Below are 22,516 nucleotides of genomic sequence, written 5' to 3' on the forward strand. Positions count from 1 at the left end.
AAAATATCAAAATTGGGTAAAAATATCAAAATTGGGTAAAAATATCAAAATTAGATAAAAATATCAAAATTAGGAAAAAATATCAAAATTGGGTAAAAATATCAAAATTGGGTAAAAATATCAAAATTAGGTAAAAATATCAAAATTGGGTAAAAATATCAAAATTAGGTAAAAATATCAAAATTGGGTAAAAATATCAAAATTGGGTAAAAATATCAAAATTGGGTAAAAGTATCAAAATTAGGAAAAAATATCAAAATTGGGTAAAAATATCAAAATTGGGTAAAAATATCAAAATTAGGTAAAAATATCAAAATTAGGTAAAAATATCAAAATTGGGTAAAAATATCAAAATTAGATAAAAATATCAAAATTAGGAAAAAATATCAAAATTGGGTAAAAATATCAAAATTAGGTAAAAATATCAAAATTAGGTAAAAATATCAAAATTGGGTAAAAATATCAAAATTAGGAAAAAATATCAAAATTGGGTAAAAATATCAAAATTGGGTAAAAATATCAAAATTAGGTAAAAATATCAAAATTAGGTAAAAATATCAAAATTGGGTAAAAATATCAAAATTAGATAAAAATATCAAAATTAGGAAAAAATATCAAAATTGGGTAAAAATATCAAAATTGGGTAAAAATATCAAAATTAGGTAAAAATATCAAAATTGGGTAAAAATATCAAAATTAGGTAAAAATATCAAAATTGGGTAAAAATATCAAAATTAGGTAAAAATATCAAAATTGGGTAAAAATATCAAAATTAGGAAAAAATATCAAAATTGGGTAAAAATATCAAAATTGGGTAAAAATATCAAAATTAGGTAAAAATATCAAAATTAGGTAAAAATATCAAAATTGGGTAAAAATATCAAAATTAGATAAAAATATCAAAATTAGGAAAAATATCAAAATTGGGTAAAAATATCAAAATTGGGTAAAAATATCAAAATTAGGAAAAAATATCAAAATTGGGTAAAAATATCAAAATTAGATAAAAATATCAAAATTGGGTAAAAATATCAAAATTAGGTAAAAATATCAAAATTGGGTAAAAATATCAAAATTAGGTAAAAATATCAAAATTGGGTAAAAATATCAAAATTGGGTAAAAATATCAAAATTATAAAAAAATATCAAAATTGGGTAAAAATATCAAAATTAGATAAAAATATCAAAATTGGGTAAAAATATCAAAATTAGGAAAAAATATCAAAATTGGGTAAAAATATCAAAATTAGGAAAAAATATCAAAATTGGGTAAAAATATCAAAATTAGGAAAAAATATCAAAATTGGGTAAAAATATCAAAATTGGGTAAAAATACAAAAATTGGGTAAACCTAATAAAATTCGAAAACAATTAGGTAAATACATGTGTTTAAATTTAATGAACAGACAGCTTTCTCATATCCGATTTAAGACTTGGTCTGTATTGTAGGCGGCGATTTTTCTGACCAAAATTTAAACTACGCATGAAGCTTGGAGGAGGGAAGCGCCCAAAGATTTAAAAATACGTCATTTAGCGCCATCTCTTATTATAGACTAGTTATATTAATATAAATTATATCATGAATTATATTAATGTCCCACATTTTAATCATGATATTTCAAATATTATTAACTGAGGAGATTTTCCTGTTAAAATTTATAAAATAATAAAATGAAATTCATATTCTAAACGATTGGCATATTCGAAAATGTCCCCAACTTGTAAAGCCTTATTCGCAGCTGGGGGTCGTGGCGTACTCCTGTAATCTTGCGTCCGAGAGGCTGAAAATTTGGGATTGCGGAGGCAATCAAGAGATGTTATGTGCCAAGTTCATCAATAATAGCTCCGCGAAGGTTATTGTGTCTCTTATGAGTTTGGTATGGTTTGTGGTTAGCCTTTAGAAAACCTCGGGAATGGTTTGTGGTTATCCGGTTGAAAACCACATTTGGAGCCTAAGCGGAAGCAGCGAAGTTGGACAGTTGGTGAATGAAAGCGCGTAACACATACCTCTGTAGACCAATTTTTTATGGTTGTTATTCAATTTAACTATTAAATAAGGGCTATAATTTCGGGTGGGTTTTAATTGGTGCAGCTCCATTTTTGACCTGAAAGAAGAAACTAGGACCAAGAATTATTGCACGGAGTTTTTAAGATGACCGCCTTGTTCAATAATTGAACTTTGTAAGGGAGCGTTTTTAAGTAAATAGTAATTAAACATTTATAACCTAATTAATTAAAGGTATAATATGTTTAATACTAATTAAATTGATTGTAATATTTCATCACAGATTATCGGACTTGGATAATTTAATTCTGTGTATTATTTTTTGTATAATTTCATTTAAATCTTAAATATCAAGGCCTACTTTCACAATTATTATTTAATCAACCATTTCAAAGAGTTTTTGTTTTGTAGCTAAGCTTTGTCCTCGTTGCCTCCGTTATTAAATGTCGAGCTACACTAAACCAAAGTCTCCTAAAAACATTTTGGAGATACGTTCGGGAAACGCTATTGGCTAAGAATATGCCACATTGTAATCTCACGGCGTTGTCATAATAGTTGATTTTATAAAATGTCTTTACGCTTGCCGAACTTGTTGAAATGTTGCCCAGGAATAGTTCAGCCAATGCCTAAGAATGAGTTCATAAGCTTTTTAGTGGGAGAGAAAACGGATCCACAGCTGAAGCGGGGAGGCTACATTTCAACAAGATTTTTATAAAAAGAACTATTGGTACGAACTGTACTTTTATTTACAATTTCAAAATCCCAGTACAAAAGGTCATTTTCGGCGTGTTTAAAGGCATTTTGGTACGTTTTCCATAATTTCAAAAATTCCATGTTATCGAAATAATTATCTACTTCAGTTTAAAAGTGATACAATAGACGCTTAAATAAAACAGCTTCAAGAAAATCAATATTTCCGAGAGCCCGGACCTTTGGCAGTTCAGCGGTCAAGGGAATTAATCGTGCGTTTAGTGATAAAAGGGCGACATTTTGTGTGTTTATAGTTTTGCTATGGTCAATAAATTTCCGATTGGAGGTACTCTCCATCTGCTAATTGACATTAGTTAAGCGTGATTAAAGTTGATTGAGAAGTGTTAATTGATATTTATAAATTTTCCCTCATATTGAACCCACGGCATTGGACAGGCCGGTCAAGCTCCGGCTTTCCGTGCGGATGTTTGTTGCGGGGGTCATTACTAAAGCGTCTTTTATGTCAAACTTACTCTTTTTCAAAGTAAACTGTACCAGTCACAAATGAAAACTAATCCAATTTTATTACAGAAAATCATCAGTTATTTTGTATTTAATCAGATTTAATAGTGTTTAGGAGTGCTAAGGAATGGAGTCTTTACATCGGCCACATTTACACAGGGCCGTGCACCGTAATTGAGCTTTCACACATTTATAGTTTTGGTTACATTGGGTACGTTCAGCAGAGCTCATCGGACTCACCGATCACTAATCGCTGACATCGGTTTCCTACTGTACGCTTTGTCGCGTTTCCGGTTTTGACGCCACGATAGTCATCGGTTACCCACCGAAGTCATCGGCTGGAAGAAGTCGGTTTTTCCGATGACTGACGTCATTTCTGACGTAAAACTACTATAAAAGCTACGGCATTTTAAAAAACACCGATGACTGAATAAAAGCGTTCAGCAACTTACGACGTCATTATGACGAAAAAGCTCAGCGGTGGAAAATATCAAATCCATCGGGTTTTTTCCGTTGACTGCTGCTGAACGTAGCCCATTATTTCACGCAACCGAATTTCAACATTTCTAGGCAAGTTCCCCCGCTGTAGGTAATGTTGTCCTTAAAGATAAAGGTTTTAAAAAATAATTTATTTTCGTTTACCCGAAAATTGGATCAGGTAGAATTCGACATTTTGCCAAGGCTTGATTCCTAACATTACCAGCTGCTTCTTCTTCCATGGTACGCTACTCTTAAGAGATGTTGAAAAGGCGCATCCGGTGTTGGTGGAATATTTTCATTTTCCCGATTTTTATTAGCGAAAAGTATTTATTCTGGCTCTCTGAGCTACAACGGTCGTACGTAAGAACGACAAATCGATCTATCGCCGGAAGCGAGTCACTAACATCTTCAGTCGTTGGTTTCGATGATATTTTTCACAGCGCTGTTGTATGGATTAACACTAGGCGAAAACTATTCGCTAGTTTTGGAGTAATTTTTATGAAATAGCGAGCAACTTCAAAATACAGTTTATCTGTTATTGTATGGAAGAAGTTGGTAGTATGGGGTAAAAGGTGTACTCTTTTCGTCCCAAAGCAAGCGAATAGTTTTGGCCAAAGACTATATAAGCGTAGCTTTATATAGTCTTTGGTTTTGGCCTAATAACTCACAGGGATAGTTCTCTTCGAAAATAAGTTTAATTCAAACGCCATCGGTAATCAGAACTAGGCGAGCAGACGGGCAGTTTTTTGGCGCCGCGAAATCTAATGATTTTTTTGCATCGCGTTTCTGTTTTTAGTTTTTTAAATTTTTTCATCAGGTAAATTTTTTTTAAATAATAATAATAGAATCCAATAACTGTTGAATTTTTATTGAAGTAAAGCTAATTGCTATTTACCTATGTGATATAAAAAATTATGGCTTAAACAATGACAAATCCTAATAAATTCAGAATAAAATAATCTGCGGACCAATTTTACTGACAATCGCCATTTTTAAAAACCATATTGTACTCGTGATATTACTGTGATATTACCTTTAACCCAATTTTACTTTTACTGTTTAATTTAAATTTTTACTGTTTAATTTTAATTTTTGCTGTCTAATTTTAATTTTTGCTTTGTTTACGCTTATTTGTGTAATTTTTGTTCTGCTCTTGCTGAGCTCCACTGCGGAGCCGCTCTGTTCCAAAAGAGTGTATTTTCATACAGCAATAAATAACCTATAACCTATATTAAAAAACCATAGTGTCGATTTCAGACACGAGATGGCGTTAATATACCCGGATTTGAATCGTTTTTGGGGCGGAAAGTGGGGAGTGTAGGACTGTAAGGGGGGAAGAGTTTGTAGCAGGGCAGGAAATAAGAAATTAAAGTTATCGGACATTTGTCCAGTGACCCCCCCTCATTTCAAAAATTTTATCGGACATTGTTCAATGATCCCCCCTTAAAAAAAAAGAGTAAAAACACTTGAAAAACAAGTTCAATATTTAGTTAAAATGAGATCTATGCAAATTTAGTTTCGATAAGTATACGAACTAATTTTTACATGCAAGTCTTCTTCCTTTTTCTTTGTACCACAGTGACTGTGTAATAGATTTTCCTGACTGAAAATCAGTTATGGAAGGACCATGCCAAATAATAGTCATACATTGATTAAATACTAGCGCGTTTATAACGGTTTATTGATTTTTATACTATTCATAATACTGAAGCCTCTTTTTGATTCTGCACTTGAGGCTCCAACACAGCATCCCCGGTCCTTGGACCACCACTGCCCGCCAGTGCCGCCGTCCCTCTCTCATTAGCACAGCCACAGCACAGACTCACAGTTACAGAATCAAGTATCAACTTCAGTTACTCGGTACTTCATCATATTTTTTTTTAAATAATTGTTAACATTTTTATTTTGTAGAAAAAAACATTCCCAGATCATTAACTTGAAAACCTAGTACGTCCATGGTAATTATTAATAAAGAAAACAGTTTCGAAAAGGTCTCATGGGTAAAAAACTTTTTATTAAAATCAAAAAGCCGTGGCAAGCTTTCAACCGTCCTCGCGGTCTTCGTCAGGCACACTAATTACAAAATATACAGAGAACGTCCCGACAATACGTATTTTTTACAACTGATACCAAAAATTATTTTTTAACATTCGTTAATATTCCCCATAGTTTCGCCTCACTGTTCCCCTCCTCCAAGTTTGATTTTAATAAAAAGTTTTTTACCCATGAGACCTTTTCGAAACTGTTTTCTTTATTAACATTCCCAGATAATTGAAAAGGTTATTGGACAAATGTCCAATGACCCCCCTAAGATTTTGAAAAGTTATAGGACATATGCAAAATTTATCGGACAATGTCCAGTGTCCTGTGCTTATTTCATGCCCTGGTTTGTAGCAAACGTATTTTTGGCTGGCAATGATAGTTTTATATATCCCTGTGAGTTATTGTTAATACATGGCTGTTGTCAACGGTTTGAAGCTCTGCAGTTCCCTTCCTGGCAAATGGAGAGGTCGTATCGCAGCCAAAAAGGGCGTGGAACACTGGAAAAGCCAACCATTTTTCATCACCAATTATATGTGAAATAGAGGTGGCAACAACGAACCGGAAGTATTTGCCCGTACAGAAAGCTATTTAAAGCTTTACGCCAAATAATTTAGGCAGCTTAAACCACTACGTCCGTGTCTACCGTGCTTATCATTATTCTCTTGTACCCTTGCTTGGAGCCGTGGAAAAAGTGAAGCGGGAGACGGGTGTTAGCTTCTTCGTGGGAGTTGTTCCAAATCTGGGACAATTAACCTACTCGCGATAGTTTTGCCAGTTGTGACTACCACAGTTCCTAGATAGTCCTTTTTGACTAGAAGAGAGAAACGCGAAGAGTTCGGTTTTATTTCCGTCCATGCGGAGAAACTCGGTCCAATTGCTAGAAACCTTTTTTTGAGCTTTCAACACTCATCCTATACCCTGGTAGTTAGCTTGAAACTATTCTCGAGATAGACGTCGAAAGTAATGTCAATTTGGCGAACGCTATCAACAAATTGTCTAGAAATATAGGCAGAGAAAGCGTTTGAACAATCTGAAACGTTTGCGCGCTATCTGACCTGATCATATTCACAACCACCGCGCTATCAATAGCTATCATGTCTATATCTGGTACTGTGGACAGATGTACCTCATCAAAAACCTCTAGGCAATGAAATAGATCGGCTTCATTTCCGAATCTCAAGGAACTATTCTCAGAGAGCGAAGCTGGAAAAGCGTGATTTTCGTAGTGAAAAAATTAAGTAATCGGGATTTCCACAGCGATTTTGTGATGCAATATAGACCCTCGAAAAAAGGTTGCAATCGCGATTTATGGTTGAAATTTGATTTCATTTTGGCTTGCTCGCTGGATTTCTACAGAAAGGGGTACTTTATTTTTTTAAAGGTGTTATTGACGTTAAGAGAGTGGTCAATTAAACGACTCGTGAAAAATAGCTGGCTTTTTTCTATACCATATAATTTCAGATCTTTCAAAGCCAATGAAACTTCTTTGCCTCTAATAAGCCGACTGTCAAGTTCTTGAAGATCGTGACTAGTGTGCTTGAATGGATTTCCCATTTGGTTTATGGTACTGATAAGGGACCTGACGTCATTTAAGAGTCTCTGTTGCGAACTCGAAGCTTCTTCGTGGTTTTTCAAATCATTTGACGAAGGTTTTTCGATCGAAGATACAAACTCATTTACAATTCTTGCCATTTCCGGGCCCAAAACAATCCACCTTAAGAGTTTCTCAGTCAATCCAACTTCGCCACCATCACCCTCAACACACGCGTTGATTTGTTCGCGGCTTTCGTCGAGAGACATCCTTGAAAAGCGCCTTTTTGTTTTGTTGACGGTGAATTTTCCTTAGCAAAATCAGTCGACAACGGATGGGTGCATATCTTTAAGACAGATCATATCGCGAATGTGTACACTGATGGCTTGGGCGAAGTTTCAGTGGTCGAGTGCGTGAAATATCCATTGAATTCCCTTTAAAGATTCTATGTATAAAATGAAGTTTCCTTCGTGGACTATCTATCCCAGCTTAAAACCTGAAGCTGTACGTTCAACACATGCTGCCAAAACTGAAATTGCGGGTGTTTATTCTTAAATGGTATAGAGCACAAGCTGTTCTTTTGACATGGCATATGCTGTTTGGAAAGAATTTGCTGTTACGGATAAAACAATATCCGCTTGTTCTAGAGCAGTGGCGTACCTAGACCCTTTGACGCCCGGGGCGGGTCACGAATTTGCCGCCCCTCCCAATTTCCAAAAGAGCCAAAACGCAATGTAAAGTACATGTATATATAATATAATATTATATTACTGTAAATAAGCGTACAATATTGTGCAAGCCTAACATTATGGTACGACCAAAATTTTAACCTAAGTTTATTGTTTTGTACAATAATTATTGTACGTCAAGGCAGACTAACAATGTAAGTTAAAGTGAAGTAGAGTAGAACTCGTAATTCGTTAAGATGTGATAGACGTATTTAAACCGAACAAAATTGCACTCTTTTCGATTTTCGTGCTATAAAGGTTTTAAAATTATATTTCCCCATCATAGCGTACGTAGACACGTGTTATACGTGTCTACGTATAACTACACGGTATAATTAGTATTTAGTAAGAATTAAAACGGATTATATATAACGGTATATTAGTATTACCTAAAAACATTTTATGTCGTCTTGTGTGGTCATAACAATATGGAACGTTTGAAGGAAACGATAAAGTTTTGGTTTCACTTTAGATCAGTGTTGCCAGATGGTGGGAGATTTCCCATATTGTGGGAATTTTTTGGGTTAATTTTGGCTCTGTGGGAAAAGATAATTTTTTTTCAAAAACGTTGATTTTGTGGGAATTTTCATGTCCGCGGGTATTTATCCTATGTTTTTTTTAATTTGACTATCAACAGAAAGCCCGAAATTATCTAGAGCTGTGTATTTTCGTGAATCTTGTGATTTTATAAATAATATAAAGGAGGTGCCTCCTAATACTGCAATCAATCAATGCACAAGCCTAAGAACCAAAATGTTTAAACATTGTAATTTCAATAAAATTTAATTTTAAAAAGTAATTTTTCAAAAATTTTGAAAATTATGGCATGTTTTCCGTTATGTTTTCCTTGTGGCCGTTGTGGGCGGGGCTAAATATGGGTGTGGGAATTTGTGGAAAATTTACTACCCAGCAATGGGAATTTCCACTTTCAAACATTAGCAACACTGCTTTAGATTATATATTGATAATATTGTTAGATTTTCGATTTTAAACCAAGGGTTAATTCAAGATTAATAAACTTGGTTAACAATTTACTATATGTATTATCAATGTCATGTAAAATTAATGAAGTAAAAACAAATACAGAAAAAAAAGAACTTACAAACTTAAAAGTCGGTGTCAATGTCAAATGAGTAATCTACACTACACAGCACAGATATATTTCAACTATCCGTATAATCCGTTTCCGTTAATCTAAAAACTGAAAACGATCGGCTAAAACTTCGACGGACATTTATCTACGGTTATTACTACGATAGTAGCCGCCGGACTCAGGAAAGTAAAATTCGTATTTAAAAACTTGTAAAATTCTAATACTTTCTTCATTTATAATTATCCCCGATTTATCGAAAAATCTTTTCCTAAGGACTGAAAACCTTGTGCCGTGATAGAATAAAATAAAAACAAGGTCATAAAATGAACTAAAGAGGGGCCCTCTGGAACTCCCCAGGGCCGTAGCTAAGTCTCAACAAATTTTTGGATTTTTTCAATCCTTTGGAATTGTTTTTTTTTAATTTTTGTGGGGGCCCCTAGGTATGTGCCTAGGATGCCTACCCTTAAATCTGGGCCTGCTCACTACGAGAAAAGACTAAACGTTAACCATTACTATAAATACGAATTTTTTTCTTGGGTGAAAAATGCCGCCCCTAGAAAGTGCCGCCCGGGGCGGACCGCCCCCCCTAGATACGCCACTGTTCTAGAGCCGACGTCCAACCGCTTCCGTCCAGAATATCACCAAAGCATTTTAATAAAGTCATTTTTATGTGAAGGCCTCCGAGCATTATTACAAAATGTTCTTCGCCACTCGCCAGACGACTCCAGCCAGTACCACGGTATTTCTTTGACCATTTTAAAAAGAGGCTGATCGCAAGTTATGACGGGAATCTGCCCTGGATTCAAGATATTGGTGGCTTGTCTTATGACACCCATGGCATGACGAATCATCGCGATGGATTTGGAATCATCGGGAACTAATGGCAGCAAAGATGTTTTAGCTACAGGGTGCTCATAAGCTAAATACGGCTAAAGTAAGCTGCCCATGATTATGGCGAGATATGATCTGCAGTCATTTTCGATGTAATGATATCACTGACGTGCTTACACCATTTTGTTTATTTAATTACCTTTCATTCATTAAAATTCCAATCATTAAAAACAAGGTGTTTAGCCCTGAAATTTCTAGTATGTTTGGTTTTTTCTTTGGTACGTAGACCGGTTGGACGTTGGTATAGCTCACCGAAAGGGTCGTCACTGTTTTTCCAGTTTTAGTTAAATCTTGTAGCTCTTTGTTTTTCTCCTAATTTGCCATTTTCCGAATTTTGGAAAGAGATATCCCAGTCCCATAAAGAGCCTCTCGCGCTTGTGGAGGTCGGGTTGTGGTCGATGTTATCAACGGCGGATGTTGTAAAAACGCCTATACTTAAAGAAGGTGGACACACAGCTCCTACAGTTTCATAGAACTACAAAATTTATAAAGAGTGTCTATCACATCTCTCGACCTCGTTTTAGAGTGCACCATTGCGCCGAGAAAAAGTGGGAATGGCGTTTCAATTCGCTTATCGCGCTTAATTACATTTTGAGGGATATTGCGACCACGACATTTAATTGTGCTACTGAACACAAACAACTGGCAAATCGTTTAACACGCTTGGCTCAGTTTATTAGATTGCGCTTCTACATTTGAGCCGAAAAAAATCATGGTCACAAGTGTTAATAGAAATTAGGCAAACTATTTACTTGGCAGTCCTCCTCGAAAAATCCTTCGAAACTGTAGCCCAACCTATTAACTATTTCTTTTCGAACTATATTAGCAGCTCGGGCCAAAGCTATCACCTCAATTTCCGCGTCAGATTTGCAAGACGACTTCAAAGATTTTCCAATGTTTTCATTAGATACGAATAAAATACCGCACTCTTCTTGTTGCGCTTCTAACTGAGGAAGCTAATTTAATATTTTCGTTTTCAGTCGTGTTGAATGCCGTTCGCTGGCTTGTTGAAGTGTATAGGTAAAAATGTTAGTTACACTCACTACCACTAGAGGGCGCGTCAGGGGATTTAGAAATACTGAAAGTGCAAAAGGGGGTTTTTGGTTCAGTCCCTTTTAATACTTAGAATAATAAAGTGTATTTTAACTTGTAAATGATTGTCAACAACATAAATACAACACTTGTCCTCCAAACTGAATAACTCTTTCTTGATACAGTTTTTTGTGTCACTTAGCTTTAGAATTGTAGCCTTAGATGTGTTTTGACCAATAGCGATTTAAATGTAAGTTAGTAGCTCACCGAATGCGGTTTCGTGAAACGTATCTGTAGCCTCATTAGTATAATTCGCAGTCTCCCTTCGATGACGATTGTAAAGATTTGTTTGACAAGCTCCGAGATTCAGAGCGTCTGGGGCTACCATGCCTCCGGCCCTTAGTTTGGCAATCAACGATTGATCTTCAATTTCTAGGGCGCATAATCTAACCATAGTCGAGCCCGAACGTCGAAGCTGCGTGAAGGGCCTTTACTTTGGATACTGAAACTTTGCATTTTCAGAAAGCAACGTCAATTCAATGCCCGAACCGTTGTCTAATGCACTTACATTTATGGTAGGTAATAAACACCCGAGATCTTGAAAAGCTTCAAATTTTCTGGTAGAGTTTTGTAGCCTGTAGCTTTGTATCTATTAACAAAATCTGCCGGACCGTTCAGTTTTTCTGAAGTTTCATATTGGCGTATAAAACATCGACTCCGATCTATTAGTCTCGGTTCCTTTTCCTTAACTAATAGATCGACTCCGATCTATTAGTCTCGATTCCTTTTCCTTAACTAATAAATAACTATCACTAACTAACTGGAATGTTCTCTTCGTGGTTAATGAGAGCACTCATTCATTTTACTATTCCCGAACCGTGACTATTTGTCATTATTTTAGAATATGTTGGAAAAACGATTAACCACCAAAGAAGGATTATACGAGATAAACCAGATGACGTAGAAATAGTAACTCCCCTGGTTTTGTTGCATTGGAAATCCCACTGAACATACCAAAAATAACAAAGACCAAAATTTCCACATGTACCAAGATGTGAGAGACCATTTAACGGTAACGTTGGATTCATTTTCCTATCCCCCCCTCCCTAAAAAGACAAGTTTTGGCAATCCCCAGGCTCAGGCTAGGTAGGGCTAAGGCCTTGGCCGATGTATGCTAGCCACGCGATGGCAAATATTTGCATCGTTCAATAAAGTTCAATAGTTTTTATTAGATTGGGTTTACTCTGTTATTTATAGACAAAGTAACGAAATAAAACATGGCGTCAGAGTTGTTCAAGATCATGTTCCACGCCTTCTTTGAATTCCATCTCGCCTAAAACGTCATTGCTTGGCTAATAATATATAACAAAGACTTACAATTGGAGTAAAAAGACTTAATTTCTCTTTTTAAAATAAAATGAAATATTTTCTTACGAGCTTGAGTGACTGCTCTTATTATAAAAAGTAACCACGACTAAACCTATCTGCTAACCAGTTAATGAAACTACAACGATGCTACTAAGTAATCTTAGGCCAACAATTATTTCCAGTATAATGGTGAAGACAAACCACATGAAATCATCATTAAAAAAAAACACGTCAAGAGTGCGTGTGATATAGGTTTCAAACGGTGTCCCATAAATTAATTTTAAAATATGGCCTTCCTTACTATACGCATTTTTGCCCATATGTTTTGGTTTTGCTCCCTCGCCGATAAATTTAAAGTATAAATTTGATGCGAGCTACGCAGGTTGTCTTCGTAAATCCACCAAAGTTATATAATTTACAGAAATATAAAACGCTATATTTATGTTTTAGGGCTATAGTTACCCTAATACCCGGAAAGTTTAATCAAATATGATTATGAGCATGTATTACTGTGTATTACTAAATTATTATTTTGGTCATTTAGTTTAAAATTAGCACTGAGCTTTTCGTACCAAAAGTTTAAGATAAAAAATAACCATTGCTATTTCAATATCAAACCCTAGGAATTTACTTCGTTTGAAAAATCACTTTATTGAAATAATACCATAAGATAATATTAAAAGATAAAAATAAAAACACATTTTATTCTAAAAGAAATGTTGGAGAAGAAATTCAAAATAATTGAACATAGTTTTGACAATTCATCGAGAAAGGGATGCCAACGTGGTGGGTAAACTTACACTGGATGTTTTGAATCAAATCAATATGTTATAATTATTATACTGTACAAGTCAAATTTAGAAATTTACCGCCAGTTCGGGTTATTGTGAAAAATATAATCCTTGAAGCCTTATTATGCCATTCTAAGTAATGCTCGTTAAATACAGCTTACTAAATATGACCAGGGGATTATTTATTAAGACAGTAGTAAATTTCAAACTAAGAAAATAAATCATATAATAATAATATTTTAATGTTTTTCGCGCAATGTTAATTATACATACGTAGTATTTATCGGTAGGTCAACAGTAATCGAAAGAAAAAGTTCGTTGTGGCGAAGGAAAGCACTTCGTCGCTTTCAACCGGGATTTTCCCTTTGTTCGGTCCGGGGAACCTCTGCAGGGGTCCCCGGCCGTCTCTCGGACCCTCGGAAACCTTCACGACCTCATATTATTTCCGATCCTCCCGCGATTCTTCCCCCTTTTGAATATAACTGACCGGCTGAGAACAAACCGGTCTTCAACGGGAAAATAACGATTTGGTCATTTTGTCTACCTTACATCCATCTACTGGCAAAGAGCCGAACTACCAAATTACATTATCTACCGAAGAATTTTTTCAGTAACATCCGCTAATTACTCGCTATGAATTAAATTATGAAATTAGTCTTATAATTAAGCGAGTGGGAAAATCTTTGTATTGATATGTTTTTAGTAGTCGAGTTTCAAATTGGCTTTGAAAAACACCAAAAAAAGGAAAATAAATTTTAACATTTAATAACTGAATTTCTAATAGTATGATTGACTTTAAAATTAAATCACTGCAAAAAGGAGACATTTCCAACTACAAATTTAATAAAACGAAATGATTACGTACGGTAGTTTTTGTTCAGATTTTCTCCGAATCTGACAACGTATCAAAAAAATTGGCCAACTTTGAGGGTAATTAACATTTAATTGGCAAATATCAGTTAAAATATCTTTAGCGTAAAATGAAGAAAAAAAAACGCAATTTAAGCCTTTTTAAATTTTGACCAAGTTTGAAATTCTATGTCGGAAGCTAAAAGTTGCTTCTAGAAAGATGGAAATTCAACAGTGGTATGCTGCTATTTCATTCTAAATTTAGTTAATGGGTAGATTTTGGCCTGTAGAGCGTTTGTATATTTTCCATGCCATTTCAGGGTTTTGGGTAATATTATTACATAGTCGCTGTTAGCTAAGATGCACAAAATATGAGTTTTCTATATTTGGAAATCTCCGATTTTGCGATCTGTACGAGTGCCCCGGTTAACAGGTGCTACCTACGGCTCTGATGATTCATGTCCAACTAAGAATGCCAAATGCCTGAAGTATGGCAAATTAGGCCATTATTGGAGAGTGTGTTTAAATGTTGCATCTCGACGGATCACTACTCCAGCATCTGAAAGTAAAGCCGATCCAAGGAATGAGTACCCAACCTTATTTGAAGGCTTAGGAGTATTAAAAAGAATGTACGAAATAAAACTGAAACCAGACGCCACACCGTATGCGTTGCCCGCGCCACATCGAGTACCAATTCCATTAATGGCCAAAGTTTAAATTGAGTTAGGAGACATGCTTAGCCAAGGCGTAATCAGGGCCGTAGCTAGCAACCTAAATCCAAATTTGTGTAGACTTTATAAAGCTTAATAGATAAATCCTTCGTGAACAATATCAACATCCGTCGGTTCATCAGATTATTGGGAGATTAGCTGGAGCAATAGTATCTTCATTGCTCGATTGCAATAGTGGATACTGGCAGGTGCCGCTAGACCCGCAGTCCGTGCCTCTCACCACTTTCGTCAAACCCTTCGGCAGATTTTGTTATAATCGTTTACCCTTCGGACAGTCGGACTGTGTTCTGCATCGGAACATTACCAAAGGTAAATTCAGTAGCGGTCCTAGTTGAAATTATGGAATCTTAAAAACTCCTAAAATGACCTTTTGTACTTGGATTTTGAAATCTATACTATATTCCTAAGTGTCTTCTGTCTGTCATACGTCTGTTTCTCTATAGGCGTCCAAGCCGTTCAACCTAGGACCGCCAAATTTCTCACAGCTATTCTTATGGTGCAAAGGCAGCGAGTCGCGCTATTTTCATCGATTTCCAATTAAGTTAATTAATTAAATGATGTATTTTTGCCCCTGGAAAGGTGCCGTGAATCCTGCAACCTACATACAATTATACAACCAATATTTTTCTGCCTCAGTCAATTTAGCGGCTGCGCTGGGAGGGGGAGAAGGGTTAGGTTTCTGCCTCAGTCTTCACGGGATTTGAGTTCTAGCTGGGGCCCGACCGAAACAGTCTTCACGGGATTTGAGTTCTAGCTGGGGCCCGACCGAAACAGTCTTCACGGGATTTGAGTTCTAGCTGGGGCCCGACCGAAACAGTCTTCACGGGATTTGAGTTCTAGCTGGGGCCCGACCGAAACAGTCTTCACGGGATTTGAGTTCTAGCTGGGGCCCGACCGAAACAGTCTTCACGGGATTTGAGTTCTAGCTGGGGCCCGACCGAAACAGTCTTCACGGGATTTGAGTTCTAGCTGGGGCCCGACCGAAACAGTCTTCACGGGATTTTAGTTCTAGCTGGGGCCCGACCGAAACAGTCTTCACGGGATTTTAGTTCTAGCTGGGGCCCGACCGAAACAGTCTTCACGGGATTTTAGTTCTAGCTGGGGCCCGACCGAAACAGTCTTCACGGGATTTGAGTTCTAGCTGGGGCCCGACCGAAACAGTCTTCACGGGATTTTAGTTCTAGCTGGAGCCCGACCGAAACAGTCTTCACGGGATTTTAGTTCTAGCTGGGGCCCGACCGAAACAGTCTTCACGGGATTTTAGTTCTAGCTGGGGCCCGGCCGAAGGACGGGCTACCCAGCTAGTTGTAAATAAAAGTACAATTCGTACCAACTATGAAAACGCCGTGAGATATCCGAACCACTCTTTAGCGTAAAAACTTAGCCAATAGCGTGTCCCGAACTTATCTCCAAAATGTTTTTACACTGTTAAAAAAATTCGTTCAGAAGACGTTCAACTTAGAACAGTCTGTTCAAAAATGAACGATAGCGTTCTAAAGGTATGTAACAGAGAACGGAGTGTTCAAGATATTATATTTCGTTCAAATAAGAACGAATGCTCTTTCGCCCTCTGGAGGAAGGCTTGTAAACTACACAATAGAATAGATTCGTTCCCCTTAGAACAGGTTTTACACACAATCCTATATGGATTTCTTTGTATTGGTTTCATGTACATGTACTAACATATAAACGTGACACTTTTAACGTATGACCAAAAGTAACAAATAAGTGTGACACTATTTTGCGGAAAACTTCGCATGGCCAAAAGTAACAAACAAGTATAACATACATATAGTAATAATAGAGTGGTTTAGAGTGCGCTTTGTTATAGGTAGTTTTTTCGTACATTATTATGTTGTTTTAAGTTAGTGTACTGGTTGATTAAACTATTACTCGTAGTTATTTATTTACAGGGTGAGTAAGAACATGTTGTAATGAAGTTGTTTTTGGAGTTGTATGTACAGTGTGTTTGGAAATTTACTGAAGATTCAATTTCATTGTTAGAGCGTAGCTCCTTCACTAGCGACTCAAATGGCGTTAGGTCTGTAACGCTTTTTCTCAGAAACTACCCCACCTATTGAAAAGAAACTTCACCCAAATAACGATATAAATAACCTCCGTGTCCTAACGAAGTAGAAAACGAAAAAGGGTTGTGAAAGGTCCGAATTTATAGGACACGCACCGTTTTTTTAAGTATATTTTAATTTGATTGGCAAGGTAGACGAAATTCGTTGGGAAATGTAATTGCCCAAGTTCCAGAATTAAAATTTACAGAAAATATTTCGTAATATACTGCAATTTGGTTAGACGTTTTCAGCATAGGAATAAATTCTAACATCGTTTGTTACCAGGTCTCGGCCTTTAGACTGATAATAGAATGTAATATCTTATGCGCTATGAAAAGGTTTTATTTATTTTACGCGTATCACTTACGTGGTAGATATTTTAAGCTTAATAAGATGGTTGTAGTTGAGGAAACTTGAGGTTGGAACTAAATTCAAATAATCTAGTTTTAGGCCTGGTTTTTCTATTCGGTGGGCATTGGGTTAGGTTAGGTTAGGTTATTTTTATTAATTTAGCATGATGAACTGCCGGCAGGAGACATGAGCCATCATTTAGAAAGCAATAACGATAAAGCATTCCAAGTCGAACGAGAAAATGATCCACGGCGAACGACAAAGCGTTCTACCGCGAACGGCAAAGCGTTCCACGGCGAACGACAAAGCGTTCCACGGCGAACGACAAAGTGTTCCACCGCGAACGACAAAACGTTCTAATTTGAACAAAGAAGGTTTGTTCAATATAGAACATCTAAGTTCAATATTGAACCATCAACCATCGTTCTTTATCGAACGAATATTTTTTGTTCATATTAGAACAAAATAGCGTTCTGTTACAGGGACAACCTTCTGAACTGCGATTTGTTCAAATTAGAACAATTTTTTTTAACAGTGTAGGAGACTTTGGTTTTCGTGTAGCTCGACATTTAATAACGGAGGCAACGAGGACAAGGCTTAGCTACAAAACAAAGACTCTTTGAAATGGTTGATTGAATAATTATTTTTGTATTAAAAATTTAAATTAAATTATACAAATAAATAATACACAGAAGTAAATTCTCCAAGTCCGATAATCTGTGATGAAATATTACAACCAATTTAATTAATATTAAACATATTATACCTGTAATTAATTAATTACGTTATAAATGTTTAATTACTATTTTCACTTAAAATCGCTCCCTTACAAAGTTCAATTATGGAACAAGGCGGTCATCTTAAAAACTACGTGAAATAATTCAAAATCAAATCAAAATTTTATTTCGTGTTGCCAGAACAAAAATAAGGAAAAAAGAGACATATGGCCAAGTCTTAAAAGACTTTTAGGCCTTGAACCCGACAGAGAACGGTTTTTGGGTTACATTTATTCTATACATATATCACTAATAAAGAATACTTTAAAAAAGAAGAAGAAAAAGACTCGTTAATAGGTAGTACATATCGTTTAGTTTATGGATTCTGTGATTATTATTATATTTCCAATTTAAATTGTTATATTTTAATTTTATAATTCCCTGATAAAGGTTTTTATTTGTTTTTTGAATACTGTTATGGTTATTGCGTTTTGAACTTTTCTGGGTAAAGAGTTATTTAATTTAATGCCCGTGTAATATAAGGAATTAAGTTTTCTTGATGTATTTGCCGAGGGTACAATTAGTCGATCAATTGACCTAAGGTTATATGTATTGGTGGGGGCAAATTGAAAGATATCATTTTCAGGTTGGTTTAAAGAGTTAAAGATAAAAATTAGGCAGTTATATTTATATAATTATCTTATATTGTACAGTCCAAGTGATAATAATATATTTCTAGTTGGCTCGTGTTATGGTTTTTTTTTTAATGATTCTGACAATTCTTTTCTGTAGTTTGTGGATTCGGTCTAGGTTTGCGTCTGATGTATTGCCCCAAGATGAAATACCGGAGATTATATGAGGATATATTAAGGCGTAATATAGTTGCGTACATAATTTTTCACTAAAGATATAACGGTTATTGCTGATAGTGTATATGATGTAAGCAATTTTTTGGGCAATCTTATCGATATGTACATTCCATGTTAATTTTTCATCGAACCAAATTCCGAGATATTTATATTTATCTACTCTAATTAGGGCTTTGTTATTAATGGTGATATTAATGTTTTGAGGTATGATTTTGTTTTTGTTACAGAAAATCATATATACGGTTTTAGTTACATTTAGTTCTAGAGCGTTACAAGTTAGCCATTTATGGATTTTATCTAATGTAAAGTTTGTGTTATTAATTAAATTATTTAAGTCTTATCTTTTTCTAGAAGAAGGGAGTCATCAGCGTATAACGTGAGGGTGTCATTTTCGTCGATGTTAAAAATGTCGTTAATAAATAGATTAAATAGAAGTGGTTTTTGATAAATTTTGAGTTAGACAAGGTATTGTTTACTTTAGTCTTATTACTTCGTAAATGGAGGTATGATTTTAGCCAGTCATATGCTGGTCCACGAACACCCAGAATGTATAATTTTTTTAATAAAATATCGTGAGTGACTAGATCGAAAGCTTTTCGGAAGTCCAAAAATACCCCCACCACGTAATTACTTGTATCTAGGCTGTCGATTATTTTTTTGTAAACTCGGTTAACCGCATGTTCAACTCCCTTGTTCTTTACAAAACCGAATTGATTTCTTGATATAAGTTTGTATTTGTAACAGAAATTAGAGAGACGCGAGTAATAACAACTGTCAAAATTTTAGCGAATACAGACAAAACAGTGATAGGACGGTAATTCCCAGGTTCATTTATATAGATTGGAGTAATTACACCTTTTTTAAGAATGCTCGGATATGTTCCGGATTTAAAGCTTAGATTGATTAAGTATACAAGTGGTTTATTTAAATGTTCGCTAACAAGTTTTAAAAATTTTGGGGAAATTCCATCTTCGCCAGATGCTGCGTTTGATTTTAGAGTCCTCAAAATTTTATTTATTTCATTTGGGTCCACATCGAGGAGGACTAGCGAGTTAGGAGTGTTCTTTATTTTGGTATACATCTCTGAGTTCGAGATTGGGATGTTCGGGGTAAGTACTGTTTCGACTTAAAAGACGGTTTACCAGCCCCCAGGTATCTCTATTTTTTTTACTTTCAGATAACAAATTATTAAAATAATTGTGACGCGCGTTTCTTATTAAATTAACACATTTGTTTTTAAATTTTTTATAGTTAAGCTTATTTTCATCTGTTGGGTATATTTTAGCTATATTTTTTAATCTGTTTTTAATTTTTAGTTCTAGCTTAATGTTATCGTTAATCCATTCGTTGGTTCTTTTAGTTTTGTTTTTGGTGAATAAAAGGGGAAAGAGGTGTTGTAGGCTTCCATGATTAGACTTAAAAAATGGGTAAGGGCTTGATTAATTTCTTCGATTAAGAAAAGGGCATCCCATTTAATTTTGCTCATATTAGCCAAAAATTTATTTATATTGGTTTTTGAATAACTTCTACGGGGAACTGGCTCTGTATGACTTCTAGTGTTGTAAAGCTCGACAAGTATCGGATAATGATCAGTAATTGACCAGTCATCAATAATTTTTATTTTAGTCTCTACATTAGAGTATACATGGTCTATGGTGGTTGCAGATTCATCAGTCACCCTTGTTGGGTGGTCGACATACTGTGATAGTCCTTTACAATTTGTTAGATCAATTAAGGCTAGGGAATCCTTGCTACGCCTAGCTAGGTCTAGATCTATATTAAAATCACCGATAATTACTTTTTGAACATTAGGGGGGCCTAAGTTATCAATAATAGTTTCTAGCGCGTTTAGGAAGTCCGTTACGTTTCCCTCTGGTCTATATATTACACAGAAGATAATTTCACCAATTTTAATGGCGTAGGACTCCAAAGGATTTTTAATTTGGCACGCGTCGTGGATTATTTCAAAGTCAATACCAAATCGCACATAGAAGCCAATCCCACCCCCCACCCCGCCCCTAGTACCAATTCTTTCATTTCTTCCGATACCTGAAAACTGGTAACCCTCCACTAAATCCGAATACGTATTACAGTACCACGTTTCTACAAGAGCATAAATACCTATTTGGTCATTATAACTGAAAGTACAGTTACATAAGAGTTTAAAAAAAATTGCAGATGCACTTCTTATATTGCTATAGATTATTTTAATCATAAATGTTATAGAATTGAAACAAAAATTTGAAACCATATATTAAAAAATTGAAAAATTATATCTGTACGACATCGCACTTGACGAAGTCGTATTTGTAGCTATGAATTCCTATTTGGATTTGGTTTACATTTGTAAACTTGTATTTTTCCGGGTATTTTGTTTTGGCAAATGTACGCAAGAAGTATCTCGCGCTTTCTTGCTCTTGCGTATAGTCATGCTCAAGGAAAATGTTCTTCCCCTTAAGTTTGGGGCTATTTCTAAGTGTCTCAATTTTTGCATCATACGTTTCTGCTTTAAAAATTACATAGCGTCTTTTTTCGTTCTTATAGGGGCCCCTTCTGTATGCTTGACTTGTATAAAAGTCAAAAAACAAATTTTTCTGCTAATTGATCGCGGGTCTCTGCTTCACTATCTGCCAGACCTTTTATTACAATATTATTTCGTCTGATAGTTATATCCAGGTTTTCGAGTTTAAATCGATTTTTTTTCTATTTTAGCGCTCAGGTCTTTGTTGATATCTACTGTTAAATCATTAACTTTATTAATTTCGAATTTTAAAGCTGGGATAGCTTTAGCAGCTTCTTCTAACTCGGTTAGTTTATTTTGTTCCCCCACGAGTAGTGATTCTAGGTTTTTAACTTTTTTGTTGTTATTGTCTATTTGCGCCGGTATAGTAATTAGTGCGTCATTTGTAACAGTGAACTTAGAGTCTATCTTTTCGTTGAGTTTTCGAATTTCGGAGAGTAAAGGGTCCCTCGTTTCCGGGGGCATATTTAAAATCGAGTTGGATAGTTTTTCACACTAGGCAGAGTTCGTAAAAATAGAATAGGAAACAAGAATGTAAATAAATTTTCTCACCTAGAGACAAATAAAATCCAGTTAGACAAAGTTAAACGATTGTAGTTGTTGTATGAACTCTGCCAGAGTGGAACCGTTGATCACAATTCACCCGTATTTATAGCTTCTGAGGATGACGTAGATCCAGGTCATATGTTGATACGTTTTTTTGGTAAAGTGATGATAAAGATCTAAAGGTCACCGATGTTCAAACGTTGGTTACGTCACAGATATCAAAGGTTGAGTATTCCTCGACGAATATACGTATGTCGGTTAAAACATAACTTTGTATATTGATTTTCAGAAATTGTAGTTCGGTCTTTCCTTCTATATCCAGTACTGGGTAGCTAGAGACAAATAAAATCCAATGTTTGATTAAATAATTGTTTTGAAAGTAGGCCTTGATATTTAAGATTTAAATGAAATTATTCAAATAAATAATACACAGAATTGAACTCTCCAAGTCCGATAATCTGTGATGAAATAATACAACAAATTTAATTAGTATTACACATATTATACCTTTAATTAATTAGGTTATAAATGTTTAATTACTATTTTCACTTAAAATCGCTCCCCTACAAAGTTCAATTATTGAACAAGGCGGTCATCTTAAAAAATCCGTGAAATAATTCTTGGTCCTAGTTTCTTCTTTCAGGTCAAAAATGGAGCTGCACCAATTAAAACCCTCCCGAAATTATAGCCCTT

Source organism: Leiobunum rupestre, chromosome 9 (assembly GCF_980474605.1).
Source record: "Leiobunum rupestre chromosome 9, qqLeiRupe1.1.hap1, whole genome shotgun sequence".
NCBI lineage: Eukaryota > Metazoa > Arthropoda > Arachnida > Opiliones > Sclerosomatidae > Leiobunum > Leiobunum rupestre.